Consider the following 6,089-nt stretch of genomic DNA (forward strand, 5'->3'; position numbering starts at 1 on the left):
CCCAGATGAGCAATGGTGGATACTCTCAGTGCAGCCATGGCTGGAACAGAGGCTAAATTGCCCTTAATCACTCTGGTCCGAGCCAAATAACAGCTCAGACCCCCACTAAATTTAAAACAGCGCCTGTTCAACAGAAGCAGGGTGCTACACATAAAACAATGCAGGGGGAGCCCCAATGGCTTGTAACTGCCATCTTGTCACTCCAATCTTCCTTTTGTGTTGATGGTGATGCAAGCATTGTCATTCTTTTGGTGAAAGTGAGGCTGATTTAGTAAAGAACTTCAGAATGTCCACACAATAAAAATGTGTGAATACTCCCTTCAATTATCCAATCATGTGGAAAGGACTTTGCCTCTCCATATTTCCCTGGAAAGACTTTGCCTCTCCATTGGTTGAACTAAATGGACTTGTATCGTCTTTCAACCAGACTATGTAATTATGTACATATTTCATCTGCAGATGATTGGATAAGTGATGTGAATTTAGTGTGTAAATATTCTCAAATCCTTTAATAAATCAGCCCCACTGTAGCATGGGCCACGATCACCGATACCCTACAGGACATAAATAACCAAGTGTAGCACCCACTAGGTAGTAAGGTGCTAGAGTGAGGTTTTTCTCTGGCAATGTAGGTAAATTTAGGCAGGCCTACCTAGCTGGTTACTAGGCCTGTTTGTTTTAATTCTGGGCTGGTAGTGGCTCAGGGAGCAGCTGATGACTCCCAGGCAGCATCACTTCCCTGTTACCTCCCTCTTCCTTCTAGAATATGCTGGAAGGAGAGGAGGGAAGATAGGTGGAGCTACCTGCGGTATCATAAGGACCTCTAATCAATCCCCAACTTGGATTGGCAGTGGGACAGGCCTCCTTAAATACCTGGGGTCAGCCCAGCTTGAATTTTTTCCAACGGAATTTTGGCTCAAACTTCCGAATGTTGTCGGAAATTCCGAACGTCAAGAACACGGTGACATACAACACTACGACGAGCCGAGAAAAATGAAGTTCAATGATTCCGAGCATGCGTAGGATTTTTGTGCTTCGGAATTGCATACAGACAATCGTAATTTTGGACAAGAATTTTTTTTTGTCGTAAAATTTGAGAACCAGCTCTCAAATCTTTGCTGTCAGAAATTCTGACAGAAAAATGTCCGATTGGGCCTACACACTGTCGGAATTTCAGACCAAAAGCTCACATCGAACATTTGTCGGAAATTCTGATTGTGTTTACGCTGCATTTGTGCTGTAGCGGAGATTGAGGTGTATATACCAGAGAGTATATAGGATTCCCAAGCAAGTTTGCACTGGAAATTCCTGGGCATTCCATAATTCCCAAATTCCCAAAGTTTAATACCCTCAAACAAAAAAAAACAAAAAGGATGGACTGGTCTGTGTCTCCGAGAAATGGATGTCGGGCTGGGCAGGGTGACAGTTGAACCACAACATTTAGCAACCCCTACCTGGGCATTGCTACATTTGGGGGTGTTGTCTGGGATCACCTGTGATGGTTAACCTGCCAGCCGTTGCCCCTAACAACCAGGATTAAATCAAACCGGGGAACTGTGTTTTGTTTCATCATCAGTGAGGAAATAAACTTGGGGGCAACCACGGCGGACGACCACGCCCATGGATTACAAATATGTCCAGCGATCTGCTATTGTTGGACGGTCTGAACTTTACTCCAAATTCCTGTTTAAACAGTTAAGTTAAGTTATGCCTGAACTGTCTACTGTTTCCCAGGGTGATCAGGGTAAGCCTGCAGGTGCGACTGCGCTAAAGTGTTCCCTTCAGTGAGGCATGGACTGCAAACTTTATTATTGCAACCTCTGGGGAGGTCAGTGCACTTCTGCTTTAGTCACCTGGGCACAGTTGGTGCCAGGCGACATGCCTTAACAAGTTCTGCTAGTTATAGCATGCCTGCAAACCTTCAGCTCGGTCATTTTAAGGGTAACAGCAGCATGCTCAGGTAGGGGCCTGCCTATCAGTTCTTCAGACACCAGCGTTTCTGGAAGTGTGAGGGGCGTCATCACGCTCTAGAAGAGACCCAGCATTTCCTGTTAGCAGCAGAAACCACAAAGCAGAGAAGCAAGATGGCAGCGAGCGGACGCGTGCTGCCTGCACTAACATGGTTGCCTGAGTTTTAGGAACGGATACTGGTAGACACCTGTGTCCTATTGGAGCATCGCAGGGAATTCGCCCTGGTCCCCAAGCCGCTGCGGGTGCCAGAGAGTGAGGAAACTTGGGCCCGCTTTGTGGACATTTAAAAAAAATGGCGGCTGGGGAGGTCCATCTATAAAGACAAAGCGATGGTTGCCAGGATGGGACGGTCCCCAGACATTGGCGATGTGGTCAATATATTCGCCAGCTAAGTCGAGAATCCAGAGAATCTAACAGTGAACAGCTTTCCTTGTATTGAATGTATTCATATGATCAGGTTGGTGGTTGTTCCGCTTTGTCTGAGAGCGCGATTCGTTGCTGGACGGTTGCTATGGCAATATTAAAGGCTATCGTGGGCCATCGACGTGTATCCGACCCCACACTGAAGAAGTCCCCGCCTACAGGACGTAACACGAATGGGGGGAGGAGTAACGTCTGGCGTCACCCCCGGCCATCTTTTAGGTTGGAAACAACATTACATGCCTGTTACAAAAGCACTCACAAAAGAGTGCCGATTTAAAGTAGATTTTACGATTTTATTTGAATATTAAACTAGTTTATACGGAGAGCACTAGTTTGTCCCCTTCCTCTTTTTTATCATTCATTATATGCTGTGGGAGATCAACAGCAATATCGATCCACGATCACCACCCCAGGAGTGGGTATAAGGCTCAGTGACCTGTGTCAGGTCGAATGTATCAGGTGAGAGGCTAGTGTATCTGTGGAGGAGGGACCTTGATCACCGCTGCATTGTCTTCTCTGCCAGTTTACTTGGGAGAAGCTGCTTTGATCTATCCATGTGCATAAAGTGACACTCGTGGATTATTTTCTATGGAATATCATTACCATTAAGTGACATTCTTGGATGATTGATTATGGACTATTAGTATTCATTTTATTGCGCTGCACTATTTATTTGCTTTATCTGGGCTCTGGGTGACCTCGTCCATGCCTTGTTTAGGACGACGGAGATATTTGCCAGCACATCATGGATCGACACAAAGTAGCGTCCAAAACGGATAGTTTATTGCATGATCACAACACAAGGAGAGTCCAACGTTTCGGAGACACGCAGGACCCCTTCGTCAGGCATGTGGGTCCTGCTTGACTCCGAAACGTTGCACTCTCCTTGTGTTGTGATCATGCAATAAACTATCCGTTTTGGATGCTACTTTTTTTAGATCCATGATGTGCTGGAAAATATCTTCGTTGTGACTTGAACCAGCAACCAAGCTGGTTGTTGCTGCAGCACCCCAATTTTGAGAGCTCATTCAGGAATGTGTGCGATGGGAATATAAAGTATGCCTTGTTTAGGAGTCGCAACAAGTTTGCACTGGAAATTCCTTGGCCATAATTCCCAAATTCCCAACCAAGTTAAATCCCCTCAAATAAACAAAACAAGCTATGGACTAGTCTGAGTGCCTGAGAAATGGATGTCGGGCTGGGCAGGGCGACAGATGAACCACAACATTCAGCAACCCCTACGGGGGCATGGCTACAAATAAGTATCTTACTGGTTCCATTGTCACCTAAATACGACTCCCTCCTTCCAATTCACTGTTTTGCATGCATTTAATGGGCCTTTATCATTGTAATTCTTCAGTGTCATTGATCACCTTTTCCCACACCTGACCAAGAAACTTATTTTTACTGCAACATTTCCATGTGAATGGTATTTCTCAGAACTCACAGTTCTCACAGCTATGAGAAATATCCTCTGGCCCCCACCTCTAGCCCCAATGTCTCCATCTCTTCTAAGTATTCTCCACCCTCTTAGTGATGGACTCTCTCTCTGTCATGTAAACTCTCATTGGTCTCATGTCCTTTATATCAAAACCAGTGTTTACCAGCTTTGGATACTTCAGTCTGCCTCACCTGTAAAACCAGTACTGATCTCCCTCCCTCCTCGGGGCTACAGGGCAGACAACCAGTTCATCAGAGAGTTCATGAGTAGCAGAAGCAATATATATGATAAGGATACTGCAAGGTTTTTTCTATAAATCTGAAAAAAAATATCATCATGGAAAAAAATATTTAAACTTTCTTTAGATGAAAAAGTTGTATTTATCTACACTATGTTGTCAAAAGTATTGGGATGCCTGCCTTTACATGAACTTTAATTGCATCCCAGTCTTATGCTGGCAATGCACTATATGAAAAACTGGCACAACCCATTTTCGAAAAACCAACATTCGGCCGTGATCGCAAACGATAGTGCCATCATGTAATGGTCGATAAATCGTTCAGTGGACATAAATGAATACTTTTTTTTTTTTTTTTTTATATATAGCTAGTGCAGACAGTTTGGAAGGGAAACACATTAACCATTCAATTTATCATTCGTTCAGCAGAAAATTTCCAAAACTTGTCCTTAATTTTTTGGCCCAAAAACATCCAAATGATTATCAATTTTGTGCCCATTAACTGGCCGAAAAAAGAACAAACTGTCTAAATGACCGAATTTCGTACGATTTTTTTTTTTTTTTCGTATAGTGTATGGCCAGCATTAGTCCATAATGATCAATATTGAGTTGGCCAACCCTTTGCAGATATAACAGGTTTAACTCTTCTGGGTAGTGTGTCTATGGGCATACGTTTGACCATTCTTCCAGAAGCGCATTTGTGAGGTCGCACAATATCCAAACAAGAAGACCTGGCTCACAATCTCTGCTATAATTCATCCTAAATGTGTTCTATTTGGTTGAGGTCAGGACTCTGTGCAAGCCAGTCAAGTTCCTCCGCCCCAAACTCGCTCATCCATGTCTTTATGGACCTTTGCCATTCCCCTTTTGGACAAACTGCCGAAAGGTACCCAACATGGACTTTGTCCCTGTTGTTGGGTACTGACAATTGCACCATTGGATTCTGTGCTCCAGCCGCTGTTTTGCAGGTTGGATCCTTTCCATGATTCCTATGAGTTTTTTGTCCTGTTCTTTTTCATGGGATTTATCTGTTGGGCAATCCAAATTGAATGAATTTCTTTGGACTTCTCCATGCTGTGAAAAGTTCTAAGGACCTTGGCGAATGTCCGTTACCAATGGGGTTGGTCTTCTCTTTAGTCAACGCATGGACATAGCTACTGCTGTCCCTGAAGAAGATTATATTTGAATCCACATTATCGAAACTCGTTGGATCCAGCAGCTTGGCATCTCCAGGAACTTGCATCTTTGTTCTTGGGGTCCTTATGCAGCGAATATCATCATGGTTCACATGTTCATGCAAGTTTATGTACTTATTTTTATTCGATCATTACCCATTGGGGTCTTTGTGCTTCTATAGATTTTTTTGCTTTGTTCACGGGTGCTAGAGTCGCCACTTTCTTCAAGCCAAACCGGAACAGTAATTTTTTTTTTTTTGTATACACTATAGGATTTTAACAGACCTGAACATCTTTGGGCAAACCAAAGTGAATAATAATGCGGTGCCCTCTCACCCTTCTGATAGGGCCTGTTCCGGGCCACATTCCTGTCTGAATATTGTGTTCAGGTGGACTGAAACCCAGGCACATGATGATTCAAACCCCCGGACTGTCCGGGTGAATCCCAGACAGGTGGTAACCCTAGCTGGTGCACAGTCATGTTGGAACAGGAGCATCTCACCAAAATGACAATTTTGTTGTAAAGGATGCCTAAAATATGACTTGTATCTTAGTGCAGATCTCTTGAAAAATCAGCCAATCATCTGTGTACAGAATGACTCCAGGTTGCCATCTTGCATTGATTTTTACAGAAAATTACAATTCTGCCGATTGAAAAGGAAAGGCAATGTTTAAAAGCATTCATTCAATTACAATATGGCTTGTGTCACAATTGTATATGCTATTTTTAATTTTTTTTAACTTGCCATTGTTTTTTCCCATGAAAATGGAAATGCCCTATACCAATTGCCGCTCGTCCTTTAGCACTTTTACTGCTATAGGGCGGCCATGCTGTGCAGGA

The sequence above is a fragment of the Rana temporaria genome, chromosome 10 (genome assembly GCF_905171775.1).
Source record: "Rana temporaria chromosome 10, aRanTem1.1, whole genome shotgun sequence".
Lineage (NCBI taxonomy): Eukaryota > Metazoa > Chordata > Amphibia > Anura > Ranidae > Rana > Rana temporaria.